Source organism: Eleutherodactylus coqui, chromosome 7 (assembly GCF_035609145.1).
Source record: "Eleutherodactylus coqui strain aEleCoq1 chromosome 7, aEleCoq1.hap1, whole genome shotgun sequence".
NCBI classification, from domain to species: domain Eukaryota; kingdom Metazoa; phylum Chordata; class Amphibia; order Anura; family Eleutherodactylidae; genus Eleutherodactylus; species Eleutherodactylus coqui.
In genome coordinates, this window is record NC_089843.1 from 205,617,190 (window position 1) to 205,631,946 (window position 14,757).

The following is a 14,757-nucleotide window of genomic DNA, read 5'->3' on the forward strand; positions in this document are numbered from 1 at the left end:
TGTAGAAATATTGGTGCCTTTTGTAGCAATTTTTGGCCCCATTATGTTCGGTCACTGATTCTTTTCTTTCTTCATCTGCTGATTGCAGTTCTCTCCACTAATTCTTTTCTCTGTCTTCTTTTCTACCCACTCTGACAAGGACCCTTTCCTCTCGCTCACACTTCACTGTGACATCTTTTCAGAGCTACCATTTGTATAGAGCCCAGCCTAGTCTCTGTACCTTCTTGTAAGTCCTTATTTTCTATACCTGTCCATTTTAATTGAATACAATCAAATGAAATAGTGAGCAATGACTTCACATAATGTAACCTGACCGATTTGTAACGTGCTAAAATGTGCTTGTCTGAAATTCAGAGACTAAACTAGCCGCACGAAACGTTAGGAAATTAAAAAAGACAAACGAGCCATAAAGTATCGCTGTATGACAAAATACGTTTGTGATTGAGTAGACCTGCTATTATGTGCACCAGGGGGCATCACTGGAACCAACAAATACATAAAGTGGTTGCGCCAAATTTTATATTTGACTACTATCCACAGGATAGGGGATAAGCATATGATTGGTGGGGTCCGAATTATAGCACCCACTAATCATGAGTACAAGCATCCTGTGTACCCCATGAATGCATAGAGCAGTAGTTGACCATTTGTACTGCTGCATTCACTTCTATGAGACTGCTGAAGATAGCCGGATAAAAGCAATCTTCAGCCATCTCATTGACAAGAATGCAGCAGCAGTAGGCATGCTCAGTTGCCTGTCCATTTTTTCGTGGGTACATAGGACCCCTGCTCTCATGATTAGTGGTTCCCAGCAATTGGGACCACACTGATCAGAAACGTATCCCCTATACCAGTGATGGTGAACCTTTTAGATACCGAGTGCCCAAACTGCAACCCTAAGGCCTCCTTCCCACGAGCGTGACGGGCTCCGCAGCGTAATATTCCGCTGTGAAGCCCGTCACGGCGCCCCCCAGAGCCCCTATACTTACCTGCGGGAGATAGCGTGAAATCGCTTCCCCGCCCACCGCCGCGCGTCACCGCCCGTCACCGCCCACCGCCCTCGCGTCACCAGCCGTGTCACGTGCACGGCCGGCCGTGTCACGTGACGCGGCCGGACCGTGTCATTTGGCGTCATATGACGCTCGGCGGTGGGCGGGAAAGCGTTTTTTCACGCTATCTCCCGCTGGTTACAGCGGGAGATAGCGTGAATGGACGGCTTCCATTGACTGCAATGGAAGCCGTCAGTGCGTACAGCCCGTCCTCACCCGCAGAAAATAGAGCATGCTGCGGGTGAGGACGGGAGAAATCGCGGTGCGTAATTCCGCGCTGGAATTACGCATCGTGAGCATTGTGCTATTAGGTTCAATAGAACCTAATAGCTGCGGGCAACGCAGCGGATTTTCGCCGCGAATTACGCGGCGGAAATCCGTTCGTGGGAAGGAGGCCTAAACCCACTTATTTATCGCAAAGTGCCAACGTGTCAGGGAACGGGGCTTATCACGACGTATGATTTTACCCCCATCATTCTAAAAGGGACAGGGCTGCTTCAAAATAGACAGGTTGCAGATTTTGACTGCGTTTTGGATGCTGCCGAATGTCCTCAGTGGAACTTTCTGTGGTAAATTCTGCAGCATCGACATTCCACAGCGGCCTCATAAGTAATGGTGACATCCCACAGTGGCCCCTAGTAGTAATGATGACATCCCACAGCGGCCCCCAGTATAATAGTGACATCCTACAGCGGCCCCAGTATAATAGTGACTCCCCAAACCAGCCCTCAGTATAATAGTGACACCCCACAGTGGCCTCAAATATAATAGTGACATCCCACAGTGCTCCCCCCCCCCAAGACTCACATACTTTTTCCCTTCTCCTCGTGGAAGCTCCACTGCTCCTCTGCTCGGCGTTGCAGCTCGGCAATGATCCCAGTGCACACTGTGACGTCAGTGTGCTGCCAGACGGCTCCTGCCCTGCTCTCGGGGAACCAAGTAGGAGACGTCAGGGGAAGGAGGAGGAGGATCCCGGCTGCACACTGACATAACAGTGTTCACCGGGATCAGCGCAGCTGAGTGAATACTGGTAGGGGAGCCGCGGCCCCTGACGGTATTCGCTAACAAGGTGAGCGGCCAGTGGCGGTGTGTGCCAGCAAAAAGGGCTCTTCGTGTCACCTCTGGCACACGTGCCATAGGTTCAGCACCAGTGCCCTATACTATATGGGTGAGGATAAATGTCAAAGGAGTCGTCCAGGTTATTGCTTTGATTTACTTTTGGGTTACTCCTGCCCAACCGTGTAGAAAATCAATATATATGACAGTGGACCGCAGCGGTCTAGCACGGTGGCATCTGACACGTGACGCCACCCATCCGGGCAGAAAGCTTGGTGATGTCCCATAAACCTGTTATGTGGGCTTCTAATGTAGAGGCAGGTTTCCATCACTGGCGACGTCCCTGTTCAGCCTCCTATTGGTAAACAACCCACATGACCACTGCAGTGCTTGTAAACAGAATCCCGGAGCAGCGCAGAGTTGCGGGGAGCAGCGCACAGTAGAAGGTGAGTATTTTCTTTTATTTTTGATATACAATGTGTCTCCCCCCCAAACCCCATAACACACCATCACCAAAGTTAGCAGTACTCAGAAAACCCCTTTAAATTTGGCACAAAGGCTTTAAATGCATATACTGTGAATATAGGACCATGAATATATGACCTCCATTGGATCCTGTTTGCCACAACATATTGAGCCTCTATAAACCTCTAAATGTCAAAAATGTTTTCAAAACTTCCAAAGCTTTTGTGCTCGCTTTGAAGATGTTAATTTGTACTTGGATGGAAAGTTATTAAATTATTATAGAACACTAAATCTTCTAAACAATGTTTTTGCCAGTTTTGAGCGAATGAAAGTGGAGAATTGTAAAGCTGGATAAATGTAATTATAATATTGCTGGCCCTTAGTAAAATATTTCAATTACTGTATGACATCTGTAGAATATTCACAGATTTTAATCATGCTTTTTTTCCTGGAGTGCTCTAATATGTTCAGCATGAGCGTGATATTGCAGAGAATTACATTCCACTGGATACATATTCAAATGTGTTGAGACCACCATTGGCGAATGGAACAGATGACCTCGGTAGACGTTCCATCTACTGTTAGTTCACGGTCCTATCTTGATGACCACCATTGGCGAATGGAACAGATGACCTCGGTAGACGTTCCATCTACTGTTAGTTCACTGTCCTATCTTGATGACCACCATTGGCCAATGGAACAGATTACCTCGGTACACGTTCCATCTACTGTTAGTTCACTGTCCTATCTTGATGACCACCATTGGCGAATGGAACAGATGACCTCGGTAGACGTTCCATCTACTGTTAGTTCACTGTCCTATCTTGATGACCACCATTGGCGAATGGAACAGATGACCTCGGTAGACGTTCCATCCACTGTTAGTTCACTGTCCTATCTTGATGACCACCATTGGCGAATGGAACAGATGACCTCGGTAGACGTTCCATCTACTGTTAGTTCACTGTCCTATCTTGATGACCACCATTGGCGAATGGAACAGATGACCTCGGTAAACGTTCCATCTACTGTTAGTTCACTGTCCTATCTTGATGACCACCATTGGCGAATGGAACTGATGACCTCGGTAGACGTTCCATCTACTGTTAGTTCACTGTCCTATCTTGATGACCACCATTGGCGAATGGAACAGATGACCTCGGTAGACGTTCCATCTACTGTTAGTTCACTGTCCTATCTTGATGACCACCATTGGCGAATGGAACAGATGACCTCGGTAGACGTTCCATCCACTGTTAGTTCACTGTCCTATCTTGATGACCACCATTGGCGAATGGAAAAGATGACCTCGGTAGACGTTCCATCTACTGTTAGTTCACTGTCCTATCTTGATGACCACCATTGGCGAATGGAACAGATGACCTCGGTAAACGTTCCATCTACTGTTAGTTTACTGTCCTATCTTGATGACAGTACGTCTATAGAGGATGACCTCGATCAATTCTCGAATGTTCTTCTTTGCTTTTTAATCATTTAGTTGCACCGTCCAACCAAATTATTTATTTCGAACTCATGGCAGTTTTTTGAACTCCGCACCAATTGCTCAACATCTAAAAGACAGTAATGAATGCCTATTTGGTAATTTATTTTTAGTTTTTAGTGTTTCATTCAAAAATGACCCACCCGACACGAAACGGTGCATAAAAAGCTCTAATTTTCTTTATTATGTAGTTCAGTTACAAAGAAATGTTTTTGAGTTTTTTGTGGACAAACTTTTTGTGTTTCTTAGAGTTTTGGGTGGTGATTCCAGATTTGTGCTCACATTTTGACTGTCAGGAACAGATTTATAGATAATAACCTTCACTGTAGAATAAAGAAATGTAGATATAATTACAAATAAATATGTTTTATAAGTGTCCTTATACACAGTAAAACCTGAATAGGGTAACATACAGTTATAAGCAGGACATAGGCTCAGCCGGTGGAAGATGTAGAACAACAAAGAACTTCCGGAAGTGGCATGGAATTACGGGAAGTTAGATGCAATGTTTGCAGAAGTCACATTTCTCTTCTGCCCGCTGGTGCTCTCCCTCGGAATATCCCCACAGTAATCAGCCGGCATCGCAGGCGTCCGCTTCCCTTCATACTGTTTTTCAATTGCACATATGTCCTGGTGAAATCTTTCACCCTGCTCATCTGATAAGTTACTGCCTCTCTCGGGGAAGTACTGTTAAGCCGCTTTTACATGGAACGATTCAATAAAAAAATAGTTCAAATGAGCAAAAGTGAACGATAGTCATTCAGTCTAAACATGAGCGAACGACCGAACAACCAATGATAATCGTTTGCTTTTCGTTCATGTTATACAGGTGTAAAAGTTATTGTTGGCTCGTTCACTTATTTTTTCGGGTTAAAGGGGTTGTCCCGCGGCAGCAAGTGGGTCTATACACTTCTGTATGGCCATAATAATGCACTTTGTAATGTACATTGTGCATTAATTATGAGCCATACAGAAGTTATAAAAAGTTTTTTACTTACCTGCTCTGTTGCTAGCGTCCTCGTTCCCATGGAGCTGACTAATTTTCGCCCTCCGATGGCCAAATTAGCCGCGCTTGCGCAGTTCGGGTCTTCTGCTCTCTTCAATGGAGCCGCTCGTGCAGAATGCCGGCTCCGTGTAGCTCCGCCCCGTCACGTGCCGATTCCAGCCAATCAGGAGGCTGGAATCGGCAATGGACCGCACAGAAGAGCTGCGGTCCACGGAGGAAGCAGACCCCGGCGGCCATCTTCAGCAGGTAAGTATGAAGATGCCGGACCGCCGGGATTCAGGTAAGCGCTGAGCGGTTTGTTTTTTTAACCCCTGCATCGGGGTTGTCTCGCGCCGAACGGGGGGGGGGGGGGGGGTTAAAAAAAAAAAATACCCGTTTCGGCGCGGGACAACCCCTTTAAACAATGCTTGGTCAAGACCTTTCAGTAACTTATATAGCGAGTGGGAAAGACTGAACGATTCTTGTTTGAACGAGCCAACGATGTATCTGCCTGTCTAAACAGGCTGCAAGAGAGCGAACGAGCTAACGATGATCTCACCCGCTCATTCAAACGATAACTGGCTTATCTAAAAGATCCCCGAGGATAGACAGTGTTAATAAATGAGGATCACGGTCAATATACTGTAACAAAATGGTGCAATATTGAATATCCTACTTTCTTATAACGTCTATAACTTCATTATTTGCCCTAACAGAAAATTTCGGTTGCTGTATTCGCATTCAGCCCCCTGAATATAGAGAAGAACGAAGGAAAATATATACGCTTGTAACACCGGTAAATAGGGCTACTACAGTTAAGGTGGTTTCACCAATTCCCTGCTCCATTCGAGGAGCAGGAAAGGGGAATGGCTCCATCTCAAGACGGAACGGCACAGCGCCAAACTGACCCCATTTTGGGCAGAAGACAAAGTGCTGCATGCAACGCTTTTTCTTCCGGTATTTTGAGCCGGATCTACAATGGAACCTTCGATCTGAGGTTTCAGCGCCAATGTGAAAGCAGCCCAACTGTTCAGGATATTGTAGACCCAACCCAACCCAAACCCAATAACCGACAGGGGTATTTACAGGTTAACGCAGTAATATGGAACTTTATTTTCTTGGTTTGCTTAGCCTATTGCTGATTGGCTGTTGCAGTGAAAGACGTTGAACCTCATTGTTATTATGCAGTCAAAAAGTCTGCAGTTGTAATTTGTTGTAGTTTCGGATCTGATATCATAATGCGGTCTTTCACTGTTTTCAAAACAATTTTTAACTCTTTCCAATCCACTGTCTGACGTCTAAAGACATTCTGATTGAAAACATCCGGCAGGGTATTCTTACTGTATATTACTAGCTGCTCTGTTGTTGGGGGCCTCTCCAGCATGTCCAATACTGCAATACTGACTCTAGCCAGCAGGTGGCGTCATTGTATAATGGCAGAAAGAGAAAACCGTCTAGGAAACCCTGAATCCAAAATTGGATTGCAAGGGGTTAAATGTTGTTCTTTGGCATTCTGTATTTTTTCCTACATACGGTACACTTCTGAAGAGGAAATGTCTGGCTAGACAGTAGTTAGACTTGTGGTGATCAGCTGATCGCCGCAGCTGCAATTAATGAGGGGTGAGACAATCCCTTTGGCCAATTTCACATGGGCGACAAAATCGAGTGATTCTCTCGAGATGTGACAATGCTACAAATCACATGTATGTGAAGGCCTTGCTTTCCAATGCGTTCCTTCACATTAGTGATACTTTGTAGCTTGCGACATTGTAGCTCATGTTTCCCTATGGACCCTTCCTATGTATTGCATTGCATCACATGAATGCGGTGTTTTTGTGTGGTGCAATGCAATTTTTACAGTAGGAAATCCCACTGTAAAAGCCCTAAAATAAGCCCTAGCTGCAAAAAAAAAACACAAATCCATAAGCTAAGAAGCGCTGTCAGGTCTGCCGCGTCTTCTCTCAAGCCCCCGGCACTTGTCTTCTGGTCAGGGATTTGAAAAGTCATAGAAAATTCATTGAATGGCTGTGATTGCTTCATCGAGCGCTGCCTCTGATTGGCTGAGCCGCCTCGCTCAAGAGCCAATCAGAGGCAGTGCTTTCTGGAGGCGGAGATTGTCAAATCCCTGACAGGAAGACATGCCTGAAGACAAATGCTAGGGACCTGAGAGAAGACGCGTTGGAGCTGACAGCGCTTCTAAGGTCATGTATTTGTTTTTTTTCTGCAGCTAGGGCTTATTTTTGGGGTAGGACTTATATTTCAAGCCTCCACAAAAAATCCCAGCAAAAAATTGCCACAAAGTCTTGCGACTTTGTAGCGCCACGAAATCGTGATATCGCCGCGAAAAAACGCAGTGATGCTGCATAGACCACCGATGTGATACTGCTGTGATTTTCTCGCGGCGATATCTCATCGCCCATGTGTAACAGGCCTTAAGGGCAGACTGGCAGTGTTTCTAATGAGTAATGGCCCTAATGGCCCATTCATACCTGCGTTAGGGCTCCGTAACAGCTTTCTGTCTGTTTGTTCCATTTTTGGAAAAGAAAAACGGAATTAAAACAGTAAACAAATTTCCATCTTTGTGTCCCATTGATTTCAACGGGTTTTCGAAAAACTGAAAGTTTTCAGTTTGTTCCCGTGCAATGAGGTTTACATTTTTTGAATACAAAAATAGCCCTGCAGATTGCGCTATTGTTCCATTCACCGGACTCATAAACTAGATGTCCACCGTATTCTCTGATAATTCCTATTAGTCAAATAATATTTTACAGTGCCAATGTTGCTGATAGGAGAGCAGACCTATCCCCATACTACAGTATGCTGGCCTTACATGGGGCTGCACAGATCTGTTTTAACAGGTATTCAGGAAAAACGTCAACTTCAGGTGGACACTCACTGTGCCAATCTGCACAGCCCTTTCAGGAGGCGGGGATTTTTAAATCCTGCTGAAAGAGCTTAATAGCAGTGCAGGGGAGCCACTAGGAGGACGTGTCTGAGCGCCAGAGAGGTGAGTAAATTTTAAAAAAAAAATTTTTACAGACTTTTTGCAGATTATCGGGGAAGGGCTTATATTTCAAGCCCTTCCCCAATAATCATTCCACGCGGCTTGGCAGAAACCATTGCTTTCAATGGGATCGGCAGCATAGAATGGGATAGAATGCCGGAGACTGCTGCCACAGCTGTGACAGCTGTGGCAGAGGATTCCTTCATCCCTGCGGTCCCTGCGGTGATGAAGGAAACTCCAGCCACAGCTGTCACAGCTGTCACAGAAGTCCCCGGCATTCTGCTTCTCTTTTCAATGGGGCTAGCGCTGTTGCCGCTGGCCCCATTGAAAAGACTGGCGATATGCCGGCGTCATGCCGATATCCCGGCGTGATGCTGGCTTTTTTCTCGCACTGCGATGCGAGACTTTAACTTTAGTCTCGCAGTGCAGTGGAGAAAAAAACGCCAGTGGGTGTCCACCCTCAAAGTGAGACTTCATGCAAAAAAAAGTGTTTTTTTTTTACTGGAGATGCCCAATTTTATACAAATTTGAAATTCAAATCTCATTCATTTTATCATTGTTGTATCTTATTGTATTATTTTGAACATCAAGTAGGTTTTTGTTCAAGAATACTCTATCTCATATGACAACAGATTCGCTCTCCTCTTTTCACAAAGTTGGCATTAGCCTGCAGGATGCACCATGAGACAAACCTGCTGATTTTACTCCATGCAGAATTGAAAAAGTAATTTCACCAAGTGAAAATTGCAGCACATACGAGTTTCAAGTAAGGCCAGACTCGCATAGGCATATTTGAATTGAGTTTTATGTGCTTGATGTATACGCGTTTCATACACGGTATGTCGCGGCAATTCAGACACATTGATTTTCGCTGTTACACTCACACTAGCATTTTTTAAACGCGTATAATAGGCGAGTAACAAAGAACGCAGAATATTCTATTTTACCGCATATTAGAGCCCTGATGTTCTCTATGGGCTAAACATTGCGTATGTGTGGTGTTTATATGCAACGTCGCTGAGCGGGAAATTAAACCAGGAAGACTGTGCATGAGAGCATGCATGAGATATGCTGCCATGCATGGTCAAAAAAGCGCTGCCATATGCGGCGATACATCGGCTCTAGAGATGAGCGAGCACCAAAATGCTCGGGTGCTCGTTACTCGGGACGAAATTATCGCGATGCTCGAGGGTTCGTTTCGAGTAACGAACCCCATTGAAGTCAATGGGCGACCCGAGCATTTTTGTATATCGCCGATGCTCGCTAAGGTTTTCATTTGTGAAAATCGGGGCAATTCAAGAAAGTGATGGGAACGACACACAAACGGATAGGGCAGGCGAGGGGCTACATGTTGGGCTGCATCTCAAGTTCCCAGGTCCCACTATTAAGCCACAATAGCGGCAAGAGTGCCCCCCCCCCCCACGGTCAGCATAAAGATCGTTCTCCTCTGCCATAGCTGTAACAGCTGTGGCAGAGAAGAACGATGTTAGCCCATTGAATTCAATGGAGCCGGCAATACAGCAGGTTCCACTGAAAGCAATGGGCTGCCGGCGTGCGCGGGATGAATTGTCGGGAAGGGCTTAAATATAGAAGCCCTTCCCTGCAATTCATCCAGAAATGTGTAAAAATAAAAAAAAATTACCGTATATACCGGCGTATAAGACGACGGGGCGTATAAGACGACCCCCCAACTGTCACCTTATACGCCGGGAATACAGCGGAGCAAAAAATAGAAATCATTACTCACTTCCCCCGGCGTTCTGCGGCGCTGCTGCAGGATGTCGCTCCCTCCTGGTCCCCGGCAGAGCATTGCTTTCTGGACGCAGGGCTTGAAATCCCCGCCTCCAGAAAACACACGTGCCTTCAGCCAATCACAGCCAATGACAATGATGTCATTGAATGGCTGTGATTGGCTGACGGCGTGTGTTAGCTAATCATAGTAGCTTTCTGGAGGCGGGGATTTCAAGCCCTGCGTCCAGAAAGCAATGCTCTGCCAGGGACCAGGAGGGAGCGACAGCCTGCAGCAGCGCTGCAGAACGCCGGGGGAGGTGAGTAATGAATTTTTTTTTGACACTTTCTTTTTTTTTGTATTACCGGCGTATAAGACGACCCCCGACTTCAGAGCAGATTTTTCGGGGTTCAAAAGTCGTCCTATACGCCAGTATATACAGTATATACTTACCTTGTCCCGGCAGACGGAGTTCAGCGTGCGGCCGGCCTACAGTGGGTGTGAAGGGGGTGTGAGTCAGACCTGCCCCCTGATTGGCTCAGCGCTGAGTCTGACTCACACCCCCTTCACACCCACTGCCGGCCGCCGCGACTGAACTCCGTCTGCCGGGACAAGGTAAGTAATAGTATATATATATATATATAAAAAAAATTTTTTTTTATTTTAACACATTTCTGGATGAATTGCAGGGAAGGGCTTATATATTTAAGCCCTTCCCGACAATTCATCCCGCGCACGCCGGCAGCCCATTGCTTTCAGTGGAACCTGCTGTATTGCCGCTCCATTGAATTCAATGGGCAAACATCGTTCTTCTCTGCCACAGCTGTTACAGCTGTGGCAGAGAAGAATGATTTGTCTTCTATATGTTCTCAATGGGGTCAGCGCTGCTGCCGCCGGCCCCATTGAGCGCATTTAGAGAAGAGAACAGGAATCGCAGATCGCACATAGGTGCGATCTGCGATTTCTATGGCTTAAGAAGGACCGTTGGGGTTCTTGAAGCCTAAAATCACTCCTAACGCTCTCCCTATAGCAGCTCCGGCACCAGCAGCACTTTCCCTGAACTATGTCAGAGTGCATCTGTGGCGAGCCGCGGGAGGGGCCGATTTTTATACTCGGGTGACACCTGATCTCGCCAGCCATTCACTGCAGGGGGGTGGTATAGGGCTTGAACGTCGCAGGGGGTAGTTGTAATGCCTTCCCTGTCTTTCTATTGGCCAGAAAAGCGCGCTAACGTCTCAGAGATGAAAGTGAAAGTAACCCGAACATCGCGTGGTACTCGTTTCGAGTAACGAGCATCTCGAACACCCTAATACTCGAACGAGTATCAAGCTCGGACGAGTACGCTCGCTCATCTCTAGTAGTTAACAGCAAAGTTAGCGGTAAATTGCTGAGCACGGCCAAGTTTTATAGGAAGTGCACAGCCGTGAATGTCATGCATCAACAGATTTGTATAGTTACCAACCAAAAGTCTAACACAGGACAGCAAAATCTTTAAGGGATTAAATCTTTCACGCGGGATGGAATTAGGACGCATGATGCAGCCAAATCTGCATCTACGAAATTCCACAACAACATCCACAGGTCTCACTACAGGTTTTCATGCAGAATTGCAGCCAGGTTCTAAGCCATTTTCAATTTTAATTCAATATCCGCAGCTAGCCTAGATTTTGCTGCAGAATTTAGCGCAGCTTGTGGTGCATCATGTGACCTTTTCCGTCCCATGGGAAAATTCCTCAAGAAGATGAACTTTATTCACCCAAATATGTGCAACATTTCGACCTCTGACTCAAGCAAGTGTATCATGTGAGCTGTAGCAAGTGACACAATGTATGCGAGTTACCAGTCAACTTTTTTAAAGAGGTTGTCTGAGTTGTACTATCTCAGTACAACCCCTTCCCTACTGAGTAACATAACTGATTGGGATATATTTATCTCTCCCGGCTCCCACTGTGTCCCATGATTGTGCTTGGTGCCCCACTCCGGTCTCTGCTTGCAACTGCAGTTCTGCCTGATTTACAGGATGTCACAGGGGCTGCAGCCAATAATAGAGCTCAGTGATCGATCACTCACTTATCACTTATGTTACTCAGCAGGAACTTGGACAGCCCATTTAAGTCAAAAAAACTCCCAAGTTCATGTAAAAATATCTATATAACTTTATGTACTCAAAAAGTAAAGCTGTCAGGTATCGAACCTGGGACCTCCTGTACTCCAGCAGCTCTCCCTGTTGAGATATTCAGTCTTTGGATAGTTCCCTGCATACTTAAGCCTTGTTCCCGGAACCTGCTATCTAGTATTTGTTCTGGTTCTGCCCTGTCCCTGATTAGGCTTGCTATATAAATCTGGCCCTGATCCATCCTTCCTTATGAGATAATTGTGCTCTATTGCCTTGATCAAGCATCATCTCCTATACCTGCTCCTCACCCTTATACTGTGATTACCAGTTAATGACTTTTGGCTTCCCTCCTGACTACTTTACCCCCTTTATCCATTGTACTGCATACTGAGACTTCCCATTGCTGACCTCTGGCTTTCCACATGACTACTTTCCAGACCTGCGGTTGCTACATCTGAGGCTCCACCCTAGTGCCTGTAGCTGCTACAAAAGCATTCCAGTTATGTCTATTCCATGCCCCTTTTTTTTATCACCAACAGTGTCCAATTTGCCTCAGAAGCAGCGGATTGATATTACATGCTATTATTTAGATCCTTCTCCACAAGTGAACCCCTTCCACCCAGTTTTACTCCTCCTAGAACATATGGTGTAGATTATTATTGATAATGATGATTTTCTATTCGGTCGAGGCAACTTTCAGTCACTTTATGGATTATTGCTCTCCGTGCTTACCTATCATTGAGCAGTTCTTTCAGTTCTTACCCAGACACATGACTCAATTTGTCTGTCTACGATTAGAAAAACATTGCTCCTTTCTCAAAAAATCACAGTGCTACAGCTGTCCACAGGTTGTGTGGTATTGCAGATATGCTCCAATGAAGAGAATGGGGCCAAACATCTCATATCTATTCTTACTTAACCATGGACATTGCTAAAACCCTCGTCCAGGCCCTTACCATTTCCCACGTTGATTGTTGTAACATACTATCAACTGGCATTCTACTTAACAAACAAGCTCATCTTGAATCCATCATGAACACTATTATTCACAGAAAAAGCCAAAAATACAATACCTGAAGGTCTGCAAAGCACACACGGTCGCCATAGGCACGATCACCATAAGGCAGACACAATCGCCATCGGCACAATCGCCGTAGGGCAGGCGCAATGGCCGTAAGCCCTGGAAATATGCAGTCAGCCAGACAATAAAGTGGAGGAGCAGCTTGTTCTTGGCAGGCTAATATGCAGTCACCCACTCAACCCAGCCCAGATTGGGGAGGAGTGACTGCATATACTAATAGCCTGCACATGTGAACGATACCAAAGATGCCAGCCATAGATGGATGGTGACCCACCATACAGGATATCAACCCTGGCTGATATAACAGCGGGTTGCCCTGTATCTCTAAAGTGGGCCACACTGGCTGACATCTTGGGCTCCCCCACCAACTAGCAAATTACATACAAAAGTACTAATGCATACTAATAAAATGCGGGTGTTGGTACTGCATTTTGGCTAAAACGCATAGGCTGACGGGCCGTACCAACACCCGCATTTTATTAGTATGCATTAGTACTTTTGTATGTAATTTGCTAGTTGGTGGGGGAGCCCAAGATGTCAGCCAGTGTGGCCCACTTTAGAGATACAGGGCAACCCGCTGTTATATCAGCCAGGGTTGATATCCTGTATGGTGGGTCACCATCCATCTATGGCTGGCATCTTTGGTATCGTTCACATGTGCAGGCTATTAGTATATGCAGTCACTCCTCCCCAATCTGGGCTGCGTTGAGTGGGTGACTGCATATTAGCCTGCCAAGAACAAGCTGCTCCTCCACTTTATTGTCTGGCTGACTGCATATTTCCAGGGCTTACGGCCATTGCGCCTGCCCTACGGCGATTGTGCCTGCTTTATGGCGATCGTGCCTATGGCGACCGTGTCTGCTTTGCAGACCTTCAGGTATTGTATTTTTGGCTTTTTCTGTGAATAATGTCTTTGTTTTTTCCCTCACCTCTGTGATTTTATGTAATTTATAGTGAGTTAGCGTAGTTACTGACGGAAGCGGTGTGGCCTCGGCCCGGCCCGTCAGCCTATGCGTTTTGGCCAAAATGCAGTACCAACACCCGCATTTTATTAGTATGCATTAGTACTTTTGTATGTAGTTTGCTAGTTGGTGGGGGAGCCCAAGATGTCAGCCAGTGTGGCCCACTTTAGAGATACAGGGCAACCTGCTGTTATATCAGCCAGGGTTGATAACCTGTATGGTGGGTCACCATCCATCTATGACTGGCATCTTTGGTATCGTTCACATGTGCAGGCTATTAGTATATGCAGTCACTCCTCCCCAATCTGGGCTGGGTTGAGTAGGTGACTGCATATTAGCCTGCCAAGAACAAGCTGCTCCTCCACTTTACTGTCTGGCTGACTGCATATTTCCAGGGCTTACTGCCATTGCGCCTGCCCTACGGCGATTGTGCCGATGGCGATTGTGCCTGCCTTATGGTGATCGTGCCTATGGCGACCGTGTCTGCTTTGCAGACCTTCAGGTATTGTATTTTTGGCTTTTTCTGTGAATAATGTCTTTGTTTTTTCCCTCACCTCTGTGATTTCATCATGAACACTACATTCAGGCTGATCTTTCTGTATAGCAGTTATACTATAAGGCTTACTACACATGGGCAAGCGCGATATCGGGCTGTGAAACTCAGCCCCATATTGCGCTTGGCAACATGCGGTTTTCCACTCGGATGCGAGGTGTTTTCTGTCAAAAACACCTCCCATCATTTCAGTAAAGTAGCGATCCTTACAGCCGTGTCAGAGGATCTGCAAGTATTTCCCATTGTTTTCAATGGG

General features: G+C 46.1%; 1 protein-coding gene across 1 annotated transcript in view; it reads left to right on the top strand.

Moving 5' to 3' along the window:
* Positions 1 to 14,757, top strand: part of CFAP299 (cilia and flagella associated protein 299) — a 446,034-nt gene that overhangs the window by 14,733 nt on the left and 416,544 nt on the right. The gene's annotated exons all lie outside the window — the stretch shown is intronic.